The following is an 18,267-nucleotide window of genomic DNA, read 5'->3' as shown; positions in this document are numbered from 1 at the left end:
CGATGTTCTCGCACTCCACGATGTACCTGTCGATGGTAACAACACTCTTGCTCTTCTAGAGATGCGGCAGTTGACGCGGTGGAGTGAAAGCGCATCTTGGCTTTTAAAATACAAATGTAAACAGCCAGGCAAAACATCGAGTTTAACTGTTAACATAGCCAAAATGTACTCTGACAGACGTGTGCGGCGTGGTGCAGCGACTTCCTCTTCAGCCACCGAGGTGAGCGGGCGCGGAATGTCGGGCTCTTCGCGAGTGGCTTCAGCGACCCTTTTGGGCCGCGGTATCAGGTCAACTGAAAAACCTGGTCAGGACTACCAAATGATTTTACGAACGCTGCCAACAGGTGCGTCCGTTCTGCATACGGTCTTTTACATGGTGACGTTAAGGCGAGGCCTTACAGAGTGGAACATGTTCGAGACGCTCTTACACGGCTGTCTCTCATGCCGGAAGTGGTTGCGCTGGGTGCATATCAAATGAACCATCTGTGGGCGGTGACTTTCAAGGTCGAAGAAGGGAAAAAGAGGATTATCACTGCAGACGCGTTTGATGTACAGGACCACCGCTGTGTGGTCGTCGACCCGTGTGACAGAGGCGTCCGTATCAAGCTCTACTGGCTCCTTCACGGTGTACCTGACGAAGACGTTCGCAGTGCCTTGTCGCCTTTTGGAAAGGTGACTGAGATCACCAGGGACAGGTGGCGGGTACAAGGATGCGTTGACAAAGGGTCAACCACCCGTACTGTCACTATTAAGCTGAAGGTAGGCGTCACCGCTGAAGACTTGCCCCACCAGCTGCGAGTGGCGGAAGATGTTGTGCTCGTGCACGTCCCTGGCAGAGCTCCCTTCTGCCTCCGATGCCATGGCATCGGGCACATACGACGCGAGTGCCGTGTACCACGCTGTGGGCTTTGTCGTCGTTTCGGTCACGGCGAGACCCAGTGCGTTCGAACCTATGCCACAGTGACAGGCCCGGCATTGAAGGAAGATGTCACAGATCACTTGACGGACGTGGTCGACGCAGTGGAAGCCGCAGGCGAAGGGAAAGAGACTCAGCCCTCGGTGTTAACGCCCCTGATGAAGGCAACGACTGTTAATGAAGACAAGTCATCGGACGGCTGGAAAGACCCATGGTATGACACGGTGGAACCAACTAACTCAACAGAGGTCGAGGTAAAAGAGGCCAAAAAAACGTGCGCATCAACAGAAGTGACGACCGGTGAACAGCATGGCACTGACGACACCGTGATGCCAAACTCAAGTTGTGCACCTGCTAAGAGGCTTCACGAAGAGGCGGATGAGCAAGAGGAAAAGGATCAAGAGGCTGGGAATGAGGAGCCTCCTCCGAAAGCTACCCCGGGACGCCGACCGGCGTTCAAGCCCAAGCCCGGCGTTCCAGCCAAATGCCGTTCTACAACCCAGACGCCTCCGCTCACGCGGAGGCGGTCCTGGGTTAGAAAAAATTGTTGTTGGGGTCTGGGGACTGGGGTTTGTGGGCAGGATGTGCGTCGGCCGTCGTCATTGGGCTATGAAGTCCAGAAAACCATGGTCCGCCTCTCTAGACGGTCGAGTCATCGTAGCAGATGTGAGACGGACGATGTGCGGTAATTGGTTTAGATTCTCCTCCCAGTTAATGGTAGCTAATTTTTCGACTGGTCTTTGTGTCACGACGTTGAACATGCGTGGACTTAGCGGGCGTAGAAGGCAATGCCAAGTTAACCGTATTCTTATTGAAAATAATATTGACTTATTGGCCATTCAAGAAACAAAAATTTCAACTGATGAATGCACGGAGCAAATAGTTAACGTTTTCCGCCCTAGATATACCGTAAGTGTATGTCATGCGGCGGGTAGGTCTGGGGGCTGCCTTATTCTTTTGTATAGCAGTATTGCTGTAGTTAAAGCCGCCACGTCATCCGAGGATGGTACAATGGTCCTCTGCGATTTTACTTCTTCAGAGATGCCTTGGAGGGCTTTATGTGTTTATGCTCCGAACGTAGCACGGGAGCGGGAAGTCTTTTTTGGTGATATTCAGCAGTACTTGAATTGTGAAAGACATGTCATGTTACTGGGTGATTTTAATTGTGTTTGCTTTCCAGAAGATAAATCTAACTTGACTAGTGTTTGTGATAAAAGTGCGTTACTTCTAAGTTTGATTGTAAGGCAACAAGAGCTTGAAGACATTGGTTATCTGTTGTCAAGCGAAAATCATACCATGTATACGCACTATCAAGGTCAGTGTCATGGCAGGCTAGACAGAATTTATGCTCCGTTAACCTTTGTACCGTTATTTTCAAGTTATCATGTGCTACATGTTAGTTTTAGCGATCATTGCCTCGTTATGTCAACCATAGGAAAGAAACAAAAACCATCGAAATTCAGCTGGGACTTATGGAAGCTAAATGATAAGCTTTTGCAAGACGACGTTTTTCAAAAGGCAGTTCAAGAAAAGCTCGAAAATTTGCTCAGCATAACTACGTCAGCGTTCTTCATTGCAGAATGGGAACTCTTCAAAAGAGACGTTAAATTAACCGCTATTGAAAGAGCATGCGTAGTCTATCACAAAGAAAAAGAGCGCGAGAAGGAATTACACCTTAGGCTAAAATACATGCTCAGCTTAGAAAGCTCTTCGCCTGGCTTATTTTCGAAAGAAATGAAAGAAGTTAAGTCTGAACTTGAAGTCATGGATGAAGAAAAGTACAAGGGTGTGGTATTAAGGGCAAGGGCGGAGAGTTTATGGATGGGGGAGACGCCTACGAAGCGGGCAATAAGTGACGAGAAGAAACACGCGGTTTCCAAAGAAATAACAGAAATAACTTATCAAGGGGAAGTCACTAGTGATGTTGGAATAATTGAGCACGCTTTTGAGTCTTATTATGAAAGTTTGATGGGGAAAAAGACATGTGATATCGAAAAGTATAGAACTGACTTCTTGCCATTAATGCCAACATTATCAGACGAGGTCTGTGATGCGCTCGAAGACCAATAAGCCTTTCAGAAGTTGAGGATGCGATTGACGAACTTAGTCCCGGCAAATCACCGGGGCCTGATGGTCTGGGAGGGGCTTTCTATAAGAGCTTTAAAAGTGAAATAGCTGTAGCATTACATCGCGTGATAAGGGAGATGTACGAGAATAAGGAAGCACCTCCTTCTTTTCGGACATCGCACGTTATTTTAATTCCTAAAGCAAAAGATCCTGCGCGACTTATGGCGGTTGAAGCCTAGACCAATAAGCTTGACGAATACGAACTATAAAGTTTACACTAAAGTACTGGTGCGACGATTGCAGACCGTTATAAATGAACTTGTGGGCCCCCATCAGACAGGCGGTATCAAAGGCAGATCGATCTTTACGAATATGCATACTGCAAGGACCATACTGGAATGCTGCGATGAAAGAGAGGACAGAGTCGCTATGACACAAATTGACCTTGAAAAGGCTTTTGAAAGAGTCGTCCATGATGTCATATTTTTGCTCTTAGAACATGTTAAAGCCGGTGCAGTGATAACAGATGGAATAAGAATGGTATACAAAGATTGCACTGCAAAGTTAGTAATTAATAGGAAATTAGGCGCCAGTATAAAAGTGGAGTCATCAGTAAAACAAGGATGCTGTTTGTCACCTCTTTTATTTGCCTTGTATTTGGAGCCTTTCTGTTTGAAAATAATTAAAAGCCAATCTATTCGGGGGTTTATCTACGCAGGAATTGAGACTAGAGTTCTGGCTTATGCAAATGACGTGGCAATTTTTTGCCGTAATACAGAAAGCGTGAATAACACTATGAAAGAGGTTGTTTCTTTTTGCGCCGCAACTGGAAGTGTTGTCAGCTGGACTAAGTGCCTAGGTTTATGGCACGGCAGCTGGACACAGGTACCCGAGTATTTTTGCAATATGAAGTGGAGCGTTACCCATGGAAAATATCTTGGGGTGCCATTACAACATTATGGTGACAGTGCCGCGTATTGGATCGAAGAAGTAAAAAGAGTTAAAGATCAGACAGAAAAGTGGGGCGGGCATAATTTTTCGATGTTTTCAAAGAGCTAGTGTTTGCAATTTGTTTTTAGTTACAAAGGTGTATTATGTACTACAAGTGCTATGCATGGCAAGGATTTCGGTGCAGAAACTTCACAGAGTGTTTGCGGTATATATATGGGGATCCACTTGGGAGAGAACTAGCCGGTGTAACTTGTTTCATTCGGTGAAGAATGGAGGACTAAGATTAACACATTTGTTTTTGAAACAGATTGTTAGTAGGTTCTTTTTCTTAAGGGACCAAAGTGATATATTTCTGCGTACTGTTATTCAAGTGAGATTGAGTTCTTTGCCTGAGTGGGTTGTCTCAACAACAAATGAACGTACTCGACCACCAATTGGCTTTCTGAGGGAAGTTGTTATGCCCTTTTCTTTATTGAAAGTGCATTTTCGAATGAATTTTTGACTTCAGTGACGCGTAAGAAACTTTATAGTGATCTGGTTGATGTTTTCTTACCGCGTCCTGTTTACCGTATGATGTGTAACTTAGGACCTGAACGCAATGTGCTGAAACGCGTTAGAAAAATGCCGGTTAGATCTTCAGCGAAAACCTTCTTTTTTCAATTGCATTCGGGCATTCTCCTTGTGAAGCCATGGCTGCAAAGCAAGGGCTTCTTTGTTCCATGGTCTGTTAACTACATCATATGTAAGAAACCTAAAACTATTGAGCACATCTTTTTGGATTGCCATGACTCAGTTTTCTTGTGGGATGTTCTCAAACGAACTCTGAAGAAAGAACTGCCGTTAAGTCCTTTCGGTATTCGGTTCTTACCGTGTGCAGACGCAGGGGGAGTGCCGGCTGACTTGGTAATGCTTTTGTGTATGAGCAGCGTGTGGAATACGCGCATGGATTTCAGGAATGCCCGCGTAGATGAAAGGTATGCGAGGGAACACCTAAGTGAAAGTCTTAGGTACACGCGTGATGCCCTCAAGCACATGATTGAACCGCCAGAGTGGTTTCTGGAGCTTGACACTTTGGTGTCTGTGATATCCTCTTTGAGTGCCTTTTAAATATGTACAGTCTCTCGAAGTGATGTAATATTATTTTTCTGCACCAAGTGACCCGCTTTGTATGCGTTTGAGTGGTGATAATCAAGGTAATAAAGCAAAAAAAAAATAGCGGCGTGGTGCAGTGGTAAAATGCTGGGCTCGTGTTCCTCAGGTCTTAAGTTCGATTCCCGGGTGCAGAAATATTTTCTTCTTTTTACTTTTATATTTATCTTTTTTGTACCAGTAAATTTACATATTCTTTAAGAGGTCTTTGAGAACTTTTAATTAAATATTGATCAGGAACTACAGACGACAGAACTACAGGCGACAGAACTACAGGCAACAGAACTACAGGCAACAGAACTACAGGCAACAGAACTACAGAAACAACGTCCCAAAATACGACAGACTGTGAAAATTTCCTGTTGTGTTTTTCCAGTGGGTTTTATTGTCCCCGTTAAAAGCACACCACCCAGATGGGACAAAAAACAAAATAATGGTACACTGAAAAGAAATCTCGAACACGAAACGGGCCCAGTCCTAGCGAGTGTAGAAAGGCTGGAGCAGAATAATGTGAACCACCTCCGGGTCGCAAATGGCTGCGTGAAAGAAGCTGGGTTTTGTCAGCCGCCACTTCACAGTTCGAGTTCCGCAGGTAACGAACAATCTTGTAGGGTCCAGTCCTTGCTGTAGTTATCCCTATTAAAATTCTGCGATGGTAGTTCCCTTCTCGTTCATCACAATGAACGTTCATTCAGTTTCACCTACTTTCCTTGGGGTACTGTGGTGAGCCTTGCATCGGCTTTTGTATCTTGTTGGGTCTGGTTAGGGCTTCTCGACGTGGCATACAGTCGGTATTCTAGGGTAAGATAAAGTTAGAAAACACCTTGTTCTCTGGTATGAAAATTATAACGTGCCATCATTTTATGCAGGTCTCAACTCAGACGCTAGAGACACCGCAAGCTCACAGCAAAGAAGTCCTGATGATTGCCTGCACCCTGTTCGCCGGTGCATGCGAGGCATCCACCCAGGCTGAATTATTTCCACCTGAACAGCCTGCAACGGCTGACGAAAGTTTCACTGCATTGTGTTTGGAAGACCAATAACCAAAGGGTTTCTAAGGCTACCAGTCTTTGCTGGACAAGGGAAACGACAATGCCCTCAGAGACCTGACTGGGGTGACAGTTACGGTGTCTCTGGCCCTGTTAAGACTCTTGCCACAGGTAAATGTTAGGTCACCTTCCAAATGACACCGACGAGAGCTTATTCACAAGTTGCTCAATCTAAATTGAACTTAAAATAGATATGATGATCTCATGCACGTTCATCTTAAGGTGCAGCATTCTTTTATATTTGATGTTGTCCCTTGGGAATTTGACAACAACCTCACACACCCAGTTTTTTCTGGTCATGGATAATGAACCGCACAGATGTGTATAAGATGTATAATGTACTAGGGCTTTCTGTCCATTTTAACGTGCCGTGGGATTTGTCGGAGCATATGGTACTGCAGCATGGTGGTATTTCTCCTCGTTATCACATGCGCTAGACGACAGTGTATCTGCTAAGGAGATTTCAGCTAACTCTGTGCAAGCTGAGTGAGATATCGATCACAACTAAAACAAAAACTGACTTCCTGGTCCGACAATATTTATTCAAGGTCAGTGATGGAGAATTCTTTTTAGCACATAGACAGTTTAGGACGATACTCTCAATAGGAAACCACAGGCCCAAACTAAAATCTTAAAACAAGCTGTCCGTACGAGGTGCATAAACATATTAGGCGCTGGAGAAAGTCATGCTTTGGTAAGCGTGTATTTCACCAGACGACACCCGTGAAATGGCGTCTGTACTTGTTTGGTTCAAACGCTGGCTTTGTGCGTACATCCGTTGAACTTTTGATGAAGAAGAACATGATGGTGCAGTGAGATCAGGTGCATCTTTTAATCCTTTCACAACACACTTGAATGGGCAACTAGCTTGTTTTTACCCGTAGCATGTTGCTCGAGCATGAGTGCGGCAATTTATGTATGAAAGCAGATTTTGAGTTCGAAATACGGATCTCAGAAAATTTTGCAATGTGGCTGAACTTCAGGCGTATCAGATGGGTTGGGATCCAATAAGCCAGGAGTGCAAGTTCCCCTCGTCTTCTCAAGCCTAAGAACATTTTGATAGTGGACGAGACCATCAACTGCAGCAGGATTGCCAATGTTGGACTCTGTGGTTTGAGAATGAATGAGAAACATGTCTAAATTGATACAGGAGGATGCATGGGCCCGCTCTGGTGATTTCAAGCTTGCATTTAACAATGTGGTCGCACTAGGCGCCAGGAGGACTAACCTGAGCATCATTGTCAACTGTGACATTCAGATAAGAGGGTTGGCGTGAGACACAAAACAGCACTACAGAGAAGTGTTTGCATAAATGTGCCAGATGCACAGGCCAGGGAGCTGGAACAAACTTGGGAGGAATGTCTACCCGCACCAAATTACCACCTGCTTGTGTTCAGACATTAGATGGTTTGAAGAAACCATTCATACACCTAGAGCACTAAATCAGCTGAACATTCGTTGCAAAATTGTGGAAGTTTCTGAATTAGTAACAACAAAAAAGCTTTGAAAGTTGATTTCATCGCTATTCTAAATGTTGCGCGCACAAAATACCTCTCATTTTACAGGTGCGTGACGAGAGGTACTTGGACCTGGGAGTGGACAGCAAGCTTCTGCTGTTTCTCATGATGATGAAGCATGGCCTCACATTCTCTGCATTAGGCGTTTTGTTCGGCGTACATCGAACTAGCGCGTCGCGCATTTTCTATGCCACTGTGGATGTCCTGTCCGTCAGCACCGGAGCGTGGATCAAGTGGCTATCGAGGGATGTCGTACAGGCATCGATGCCTTCCTCTTTCCGCTTTAGCTATCCCAATTGCAGGTTTATTGTAAACTGTTCGGAAGTCAGGATTGAGAAAACAGGTAAAGTCGGGATAGGGTAAACTGCTGAAGCAACTACAAGAGCGACTTAACACTGAAATTTCTAGTTGGGATCACGGCATGCGGTTACATCTTGTTACTGGGTTAAAAACAGTCAGACGTGTTTTTACAGAGTATTGACAATAAGTATAGCAGCTGACAAGATGGTAGACAGCGCGCGAAAACCAGAACATCGTCTTCTTCCGACGATGATTAAAACATCTTCTTCGTCAGTGTGTCACATGACCCCCGGCGGCTGAAGCACCGGCTCGGTGCTGGTTAGGAGGCGGGCGAGTGATATAACATAAGATGCGCGACGTGGACCACGTCGGAGCGATGCTGAGCCACGGTTGGCCTAAGAGGGGCGGTTTCGTACGTGACGTCAGTTACGTAACGCAAGACATGGTAAGGGCCGGAGTAGCGTGAAAGTAACTTCTCCGAGAGGCCAATGTGTCGCGACGGCGACCAAAGGAGAACCAGGGTGTCCTGTGTGTAATGGACGTCACGATGGCGGGTGTCATATAAGCGCCGCTGATTGTCCTGCGACTCCACAAAGTCGACGTCGGGCAATATGGCGTGCTTCTTGTGCTTTGAGGATGGCTTCACGGGCGTACTCGGATGTGGAATTCAGACTAGCAGGCAGAACGGTGTCGAAAGGTAACGTAGGGTCGCGGCCAAACAAGAGGAAGAATGGAGAGAAGCCTGTGGTATCATGGCGAGACGAATTATAGGCGAAAGTAACGAACGGCAGCGCAACGTCCCAGTCGCGATGGTCATCGGAGACATACATGGACAGCATGTCAGTAAGGGTGCGGTTAAGGCGCTCGGTTAGACCGTTCGTTTGTGGATGGTAAGCAGTAGGAAGTTTGTGTTTAGTCGCGCACGAGTGTAGAATGTCATTGGCAACTTTAGAAAGAAAGTAGCGGCCTTGGTCGGTGAGGAACTGTCGAGGGGCGCCGTGGTGAAGGATGACGTTTTCTAGGAGGAAGTCGGTGACATCAGTTGCACAGCTTGTCAGAAGAGCCCGTGTGATTGCATATCGGGTGGCGTAGTTTGTTACTACAGCAATCCAATTGTTTCGAGAAGCAGACGTAGGAAAAGGGCCTAAAAGATCAACACCTACATGGAAGAATCGTTCTGATGGTACGTCAAGTGGCTGAAGGCGACCAGCAGGGAGTGTGGTCGGCTTTTTTCGTCGTTGATAATGATCACACGCAGCGACATAACGGCAGACGTCATGGTATAGACCAGGCCAATAGAAGCGCCGACGAACGCGGTCATAAGTCCGTGACACGCCAAGGTGACCTGCAGTCGGTACATCATGAAGCTGGGCGAGAACAGTGTGACGCAGATGCTCAGGCACAACGAAGAGTCGGGCAGGGGCGTCCGGGCGCCTGTTAGAGTGGTACAATATACCATCTTGAAGTTCAAACATGCGAAGGGAAGGATCGGGCGTCGTTGAAGTGAGACGTTTAATAAGGTGTTGCAAGGAAGCGTCCCGACGTTGTTCGGCTCCAATGTCGCGAAAAAGCAGCCGCAGAGAGAACGGTGACAGGTATGCCGGCCGCAGAAACGTCAGGAGGGTCGAGAGGATGGCGCGACAAGCAGTCTGCATCTTGATGTAACCAGCCAGTATTGTATACAACTGAATAGTTGTATTCTTGGAGGCGCAGAGTCCAGCGGCGAAGGCGCCCCGAAGGATCTTTGATGGACGAAAGCCAATACAGAGAGTGGTGATCAGTGATGACTGTGAATTGGCGGCCGTACAAATAGGGGCGGAATTTGCCCACTGCCCAAACGAGAGCCAGACATTCGCGTTCGGTGATAGAACAATTGCTCTCCGCAGAGGAAAGAAGGCGGCTGGCGTAGGCAATAACACGTTCACGCCCTTGTTGTTTCTGTGCCAAGATAGCTCCAATACCGTGGCCACTAGCATCGGCACGGACTTCTGTTGGAGCTGACGCATCAAAGTGAGTGAGAATGGGCGGGGACGTAGGCAGCCCAGTCACTCGGTGAAAGCACCAGCTTGCTCAGGGCCCCAAATGAATGCAGCGTCTTTCTTGAAGAGCTGATTGAGAGGGCCCGGAACGTTCGCAAAATTTCGGACAAACCGACGGAAGTAGGAGCAAAGGCCCAAGAAGCTGCGAACATCCTTGGCACATGTTGGCACGGGAAAGTCTTTGAATGCCCGTATTTTATCGTGATCAGGGCGCACACCAGAAGAATCGACAAGATGCCCGAGCACAGAAATTTCCCGACGACCAAAGTGGCACATGGACGAATTCAGTTGTAGCCCCGACTGAGGGAAAACAGATAGGATCGTCGACTGGCGTTCGAGGTGTGTCCAGGTAACAGAGGCAGATGGACCACTTGAAACCGTGTAGGAGGGCGTCCATCATTCGTTCAAATGTGGCCGGGGCATTACATAAACCGAAAGGCATCACTTTGAACTGATACAGGCCATCCGGAGTAATAAAAGCTGTCTTCTGGTGGTCCATGTCATCGACAGCAATTCGTCAGTAGCCAAAGCGAAGGTCGATGGACGAAAAATATTGTGCTCCATGCAGGCAATGCAGGGCATCGTCAAGGCGTGGTAGCGGATAGACGTCTTTCTTTGTTACCTTGTTGAGGTGTCGATAATCGACGCAAGATCGCCAACTGCTGTCCTTCTTTTTGACTAGTACAACAGGGGATGCCCATGGGCTGCAAGAAGGTTCGATGATGTCTCGAGAAAGCATCTTGTCAGCTTCGTGTTGAATGATATGTCGCTCAGTAGGCGAGACGCGGTAGGGTCGCCGATGGACGGGCTCGCATCACCGGTGTTTATTCGATGTTTTACGACAGATTTTTGTCCTAGAGGGCGTTCTCCAAGGTCGAATATGTCCCAGTATGAGGCAAGGAGGCAACGTAGTTCTTGAGCACACTGGGGAGGGAGGTGGGGAGCAATCATTTTTGTTAGGGCATTCAAATCTTAAGGGACAGGGGGTGAAGCAAGAGTTGAACACGAGGAGCTGTCACAAGTTAAAGCCGAAATGTGGTAGTCTCTGGCTGATGTTATTAGCGCCAGGGATATTCCATGCGGGAGTACTTGTGTAGAGAGTCCAAAGTTCACAAGAATAAGGCAGGACGTGTTGTCCGAAATGGTAACGACGGTGTGAGGGAAAGCGATGTTATGCGAGAGCAGGATATCCGGATTAGGAGATACGATGTAGTCACCGTCTAGTACAGGTGGAACGGGGGAGACACATATGTAGGTAACGGCGCGGTGAGGGAAGCGAATATGATCTGTGGAACATAGCCGTATCGGGGCACTATCGGTAGGGTCAATAGCGGCAGGTAGAGCGATTTGCACAACACCAGCAGAGCAGTCTATCAAAGCGGAATGTGTAGACAGAAAGTCAAGGCCCAGGATGAGGTCGTTAGGGCCAGTGCTTTAGTACATAAAATAAAACAGAAGTATGATGTTCGGCGACACTTACGCGAGCCAGACACATGCCAATAACGGCTGGTGTTCCACCGGTGGTGTTCCACTTGGACCACAGGCTAGGGGCAGGAGTGAGGACTTTCTTGAGACGATTCCGAAGCTGAGCATTCATCACAGATACGTGCGCGCCAGTGTCAATCAGAGCCATAACAGGTAAACCATCCACGTTCACGTTAATGAGGTTCCCATGCGTGGGCAAGGTCAAAAGAGGATTTTTGCGTCGGGTCAGATTTGCAGCATCACCTCCAGGTGCTGCACCCGTTAATTTTCCGGAAGGGCGCGCCGGAAGGAGCTAGGGGACGGTGATCGGCGAGATGGGGGCGATTGGGAGAAGCGGCGACGTGGCGAAGGAGAGTGGCTTGAGCGGGTAGGGAGAGAAGTGTCGCCAGAATTTGCTGGCTGCGTTTGTGGAGCGAACCGAGGAGCAGCATGAGGGCCGTGGTATGGGTGGGATCAGGGTGGGACTAGGGGGTCCAATTCCATGAAGACCGGCAGTGACGTGAAATATGGCCGATACGGCCACAAGTGAATCATATAGGCCTGTCGTCTGGAGTGCGCCATTCGGTGGGGTTGCGATACCGGGTTGGGGCATTCAGGCTGCGGGTGCGTATGACAGTGCTGGATGGAGTGTAGTCAGGCCGACTAACTGAGCAGACGTTGGTCAAGCCAACGTTGGCTAATTCTTGGCGCACGACGGACTGGATCAATGAGACGGTCGCCTGGCAATTGTCGGGGCCATGGGTTGGGGTCGTGACAGGAAATGCGGCTTTTATTTCACGTCGGATGATATGTAGGACGTCATCAGAGCGGTTAGGTGTGAGCGGGCTGCGGAGGTCTTCGCAGGTGGACGTAGCAGCGGTGTCGGGAAGGCGGGGAAATGGCTGGGCAATGCGGCGACTCTTGGTTTCTTCAAACCGCCGGAATTCGGTAATGATGGCTTGCACAGTGGACGAATTCTTGAAGACAAGGAGATGAAAGGCATCATCTGCGATGCCCTTAATGACATGTGCAACCTTATCAGGTTCGGACATCTTCGGATCCACTTGACGGCACAGAGCGAGCACGTCCTGGATGTACGTGAGGTGGGATTCAGTGCGCGTTTGGACCCGCGAAGCGAGGTCTTTTTGGGCGGCACGCTGACGTCCAAGAGGCTTGCCAAAAAATTCTTTGTTCTTCTGCTTACAAATGTCCCTGCTGGTAAGTTCCTCCTCGTGGGTCTGAAACCAGACGCGTGCCATGCCCGCGAGGTAAAATATCACATTAGTGAGCATGATGGTCTGGTCCCAGTGGTTGCTGGGGCTCACCCGCTCATATAGTTGAAGCCAGTCTTCAACATCAGTGTCGTCGGTGCCAGAGAAAGTTCCTGGGTCGCGGGTTTGTGCTAGAATGACTGTGGGTGTGGGTGCCGACGGGCCCGAAACATCCTCGCCTTGAGCTGGCATTGTAGATGCAGCCAAGGAGCACCCGCTGCATAAATCTGTCTTGATAATGATCCCGCAACCTCCACCAAAAATGTCACGAGGTTAAAAACTGTCAGACGTGTATATACAGAATATTTACAATAATTATAGCAGCTGACAAGATGGTAGACAGCGCGCGAAAACCAGAACATCGTCTTCTTCCGACGATGATTAAAACATCTTCGTCAGCGTGTCACAATATTACTCATTTCGGATGTGTTTGGTGGTCGGTAGAGCGACACGTACGTCATCGCCAACTCTGGATTGAATAACCTGCCGGAACCGGGGTATATGGTGATGGCGGACAAAGGATTTCCCCATGTAAAGTGCGACTTGGAAAGTAAGGACGTCACAAGTGTCATGCCACCATTTGTAAAGGCCAACGAGCAGTTTACGAAGGCGGAGATGGAAGAGACTTATAAGGTTGCATGTCACCGCATTCATGCGGAGAGGTGCATTCAATGCATCAATATTTTTGCGATCTTGAATGAAAGGCTAACCCCAGAACTCAAGTATCAGATCGACAAGATAGTGCATGTGTGCAGCGTACTGGTTAACCTCCAAGGTCCTGTCATCAGGACTGTGTGACTGCTTTGAACAGAAGCAAATGTTTGGACAGCTCCTTTTATTTTTGATATATTGCGCACGCGTGCACACATTTCATTCAATAAAAAAACGTGCTTCGCAAGTCAACACTGCTGAAGTTTAATGCAGACTTCCGCGCCTCAGCACAGCTGGGAAGTAGTACCTAAACGTCCACTCCTATTTCGGCACAACTTTTTTCAGAAAGGAGCCGTTCCTTCTTACTTCTACACAGCACGGGTCCCTCAGGGATCGGTGCTGGGCCCTGTCCTTTTTCTCAGTTATATAAATGACATTGCAGACCAGATTAACCCCGTTATCAAAGTTCGACTTTTTGCAGACGACTGCTTAATGTATACCGCAGTATCCAGCCGCAATGACCAGATCGTCTTAAATTCCGCATTAAAAAGAATTAGTGATGGCGTAATAAGTGGAAAATGAAAATAAACTATAGCAAGACTAAGTATATAAGGGTAACCAAGAAGATCAAAAATATACACTCCTTCGTATATAAGATAGATGGTAAGGTCATAAGCCGCGAAAATCACATTAAGTACCTCGGAATTACCATATCCAGTGACCTCAACTGGAAAGCACACATAAAGAACATATGCTCATCAGCTGTAAAAAAGCTCTGGTACTTGAGGCGAAAGTTAAAACTTGCTCCTCAACAAACTAAATTAGCCGCATATTTAACGCTTGTTTGTCCTACATTAGAGTACGCGAGCGTCGTGTGGGATCCGTTTCAAAAAAACCTGGTAGATAGAATTGAAAAACTTCAAAGAAGAGCGGCAAGATTCATCTTGTCAAAATATCGTTCAACGGACACCGCCACTGAAATGCTCAGGAAGTTCAATCTACCTCCACTTTTAGAACGCAGAAGGATAGCTAGACTGAAATTTCTTTATCTGATTCGCCATAACTGGTTTAACCTTAATACGCAGGAGCACATAAAACAGCGTCTGTCTCGAACAGTACGAATCAGCAACCTAGAGCAAATTCAACCCATTTCAGCACGAATAGATACACATAAGTACTCGTTTTTGGCCAGAACAATAGAGGAATGGAACGCGCTACCACCTGAATTACTAACAGTAGACAATCTAAATAAATTTGAAACCACACTAACAAAATTCTTTACTTCGGCTAGAAGTACATAGCTGCTACTTTAATAATGGTACTTTGTCTTACTTTTGTTCCTGGTTGTAACACACATGATAATTCCAACGGCTGTGGTACAATTAATACCACCCTACTGCAATTTGTTTTTGCTGCTTCTTGATTTGCATTGTGCCTTTGCCAGTGTATATGCCTTATTTGGTCTGTTGTACACTGCGGCAGCGCTGCTATCTTGTATTGTTTGTCTTGCAACCACCCTCTAACGGCCTTCGGCCAACAGTATTGTTAAATAAAAAAAAATTTCGACCCCTTTGGTATGTACACGTGAAAGTAACATATACTCGCACCTACAACATACATGCTTATTTGAACTTGTGTGTAGAAGACGCGACTTTCCCGTAGTTGGAGCGTTTGTTCTGGTGATCAAAGGGCCTTGATCTCCAGCAAGCGGATTCCTTGTTTTTCGTCCACCAAACCATCCGGGCTACAGCACAACCACGGCTGCGCAGTGCTGATGACAAGTCTCACTTGCATCACCTTGCGCCCCTCTTTGGATATGTACTCTAGCCGTGCGACTGGCTCTTTTGCCACATATTATGCACATGCAGCGCTTTTAAAGGAGTGTGGCGTTGCCAGTTGTGTTCCGAAGCTTTCACAGTCTGCTTGATGTGTCTTTATCCTGTGAGCCTCGAAACTCGCTTAAAGCCTCTCACAATGCCATAGTGGGCATCCACTCTGTATAGTCGTTTGTCTTGCAATGTTGTTGCGTTCATCCTCTGTCACCACTACCTCAAGAAGGAAGTCGTCACTCACTTCTTTAATTCGAGTGCTCTTTGTGCCAAATATTTCATTGGGCTTACCCAGTCGCCCGAGCAGTCTGTCCAAGCTTGCTAGATTTTCCTTTACTTTCTCCTCTTGGCGGAGTATTATGCCCAAGGGGCAGTTTGAGTTTATGATGGCTCTGGGCGCAGTTTGCTTCACCATCATGTCACCTGAACACTTAGGTGGGTGCATTTCCGAAAACAGTACTCCCTTATTGTAGATTCCAAGCTGCTTTCCCCGATGGCCGTTTCCACATATTTGCTATGGACATCTTCGTTGATGTGTCCTCTTGATTGACATATGTAATCACTGCTGCTGAATGCTTGCACTGCCCTGAGACACCACCTCTGCAGGGGCAGTGAGCATGTGTGATGTTCCTGCTGGCATCAAGCTGATGAGAAAAGAAACGTATTCAAGGCATTTTAATACTGCACAAAATTGAGGCAACAATTTAATAAACCTTATTAGCTCACCATCTACCTTTCACAAAATTTGGGAATGCAATGCGAGGTCAGCTTTTGCTGTGCAGGATTTATTTATTTGTTAGGAACGTGAAGCAGTGAACTTAGTTACCTAGCATATTAACGTAAACACAATTAGCGGCACGGCACCACTACGACTACTCTGTAGAATCAGGCTAGGACGAAGAGTAGCTGGGCAACCAAAACTGCAGGGTCTGCAGGAAAAAACAAAGTGCAGCTTTCCGGCCCGCACAAGTAAGCTGTGCGGACCTTGTAATGACAGAAGTGCATAAACATACACGCTTCTGCTCATATAAATTTCTCATATATATTTCACGATGACATTGAGGAATAAACAGTTGAAAAAAGTAGGTGTCCTGTGTTTGACCTTCCTTTTGTGCCGTGTCACTTGTTTGCGCTTTAAAAAGCTTTTTTCTTTGGAAAACAACATAAACAAAGAAACGGGTCGTTACATCGCGCGACAAATTTAAGCAGAAACATAGGGCAAGACGCGGCGACGCGGCTTTGTATAGTCAGGACCCGAAGCCGCGGTCGCAACAAAGGCACGCCGCCTAGCCAGTGGCCGCGATTTCATCTAAGCCATCGATAATTCTGAATAGTCTCAATATTTTGCAAGTACACGGGTAGTGGGTACGCGCCAAACATATTCTAAGCATGAAAGAATGATAACTTACCTCGATCGTTATGGAGTAAGTGTCTTGCGAGACGCACGCCTGACGCACGCATTTGGCCTTCAAGACCGACGTGGCCGCAGCAAACCGTTCGTGCACGTCAAAAACATGCCCGCATTGATGCAGTTTTTCGCCTTTCTTCGCAGTGGCATCGCGGAAGAACGATCCTACTACAATATCTTTAAAGCCAGTTTGAAGGACTAATGCGCCAGCCACGGGCACTTGCACCGCCATAGCTTCCTATGCAAGGAGCCACTACCGTCTGCTACGAATCTCAATATTGTACGCGAGTCGTAACGTAAGTGGCGTTTCTGGATGGATGGATGAATGGATGGATGTTATGAGCGTCCCCTTTGGAACGGGGCGGTGGGTTGCACCACCGAGCTCTTGCTATTATACTGCCTAATGTCCTACCTACGTTGCGTGCAGCTTTAAAGGCGCCCTCTGTAGATCCCGCACGGAGCGTATGCAGAACTCGTTTGGACTTTGAAAATACGTTGTGTTGCTATATTGATCCAACGGTAAGCGCATTACCGCTGAACGCCTTCTTGAGGTGGGTTCTGCCTACTTTTCTGAAATCCCATTTATCCGTCCTTTTAAGTAACCATTGAGTAATAATTTTTACATATTCTATCGTAGTGGTTGTTGTGTCTATTGCTTCGTGCATTTGTTCATTTGCTCACGTATTTCTTTTTTTTCGAAGCAATTGTAGATCCCCATGTGGCGTGCTTTGGTTGTGCACGTCGGGCGAGGGTTCTTCTTTGTTTTTAGTCTCTCGCCTTCAACGAAGCTTTTCACGTTTTTATTTACTTCAGGATGTTCCGATTGTTCTGTTGCAAAATTGTATTTTCGTTAGACTACTCTCGTGTCACGCATCAAGGTCCCTGTTGATCAGTAGTGTACCTATCGGCGGTCAATGACAATGACAATGACAATGACAATGATGTTTATTTGCATCAGTACATGACGCGAGGCGCATGCAGAAAAAGCTGCCACATGGACAGCTTGACGAAGCCGCAGGCCCCCGCATTGGCGTTTGCGCGACGTTAGCAAACACAAAGGCAGTACATCATTGTTTACAAGTGCCATTTACATAAAATTGAGCATCGCGAACCATGCGAAGCAAATGAAGGAAAAAAGATGTGCTCTAACAGGGCATAGTAAAAAAACATCTCTCACCAATAAGGTCAATGTTGAAGCATTTCGTGAACATACGTGGGCTGGGTTTGTTTGTCGTCCCAACTATTCCGCCCCGGAATTAACAAGGAACATACCTCCACCCCCTCCCCCTGTTTTCAGAATATACAAGTGCTAGTCGGATCTTGGCACACGACATCAGTGATTCGCGCAATCGAAAACTTTTTCAGCCCGGCGGTTTGTGTCACATTTAATTCGCACGTAATCTTCTTTATTATCAATTGGCTCAGCGACTTCTCGTCGGTTCCTCCAGGCGCACCGTTAGTCAGGTGTTTATGCTGCCTGCAGCCCTAGAAAAAGCCAGCTCGATTGCTGTGGCCTCCTTAATAAATTCGCGCACGTCACTGTTGTCGACGGGTTGCGGACTAGACCAGCGAATAGCTGCTCTTTGACGCCGTGCATATATAGCTCAGATTATTTGAATCAGGCATCTTAATATCCGCACGTTGAAACAAAGGTGC

At 47.1% G+C, this 18,267-nt stretch overlaps 1 pseudogene; it reads right to left on the bottom strand.

Annotated features, from left to right (window-relative positions):
• Nucleotides 1–13,638: 13,638 nt before the first annotated feature.
• On the bottom strand, nucleotides 13,639–15,648 carry LOC126528907 (uncharacterized; annotated as a pseudogene).
• Nucleotides 15,649–18,267: the final 2,619 nt, after the last annotated feature.

Source organism: Dermacentor andersoni, chromosome 8 (assembly GCF_023375885.2).
Source record: "Dermacentor andersoni chromosome 8, qqDerAnde1_hic_scaffold, whole genome shotgun sequence".
NCBI classification, from domain to species: domain Eukaryota; kingdom Metazoa; phylum Arthropoda; class Arachnida; order Ixodida; family Ixodidae; genus Dermacentor; species Dermacentor andersoni.
The sequence above is the reverse complement of the archived record's forward strand: the minus strand, read 5'-3'. Positions and strand labels throughout refer to the sequence as shown.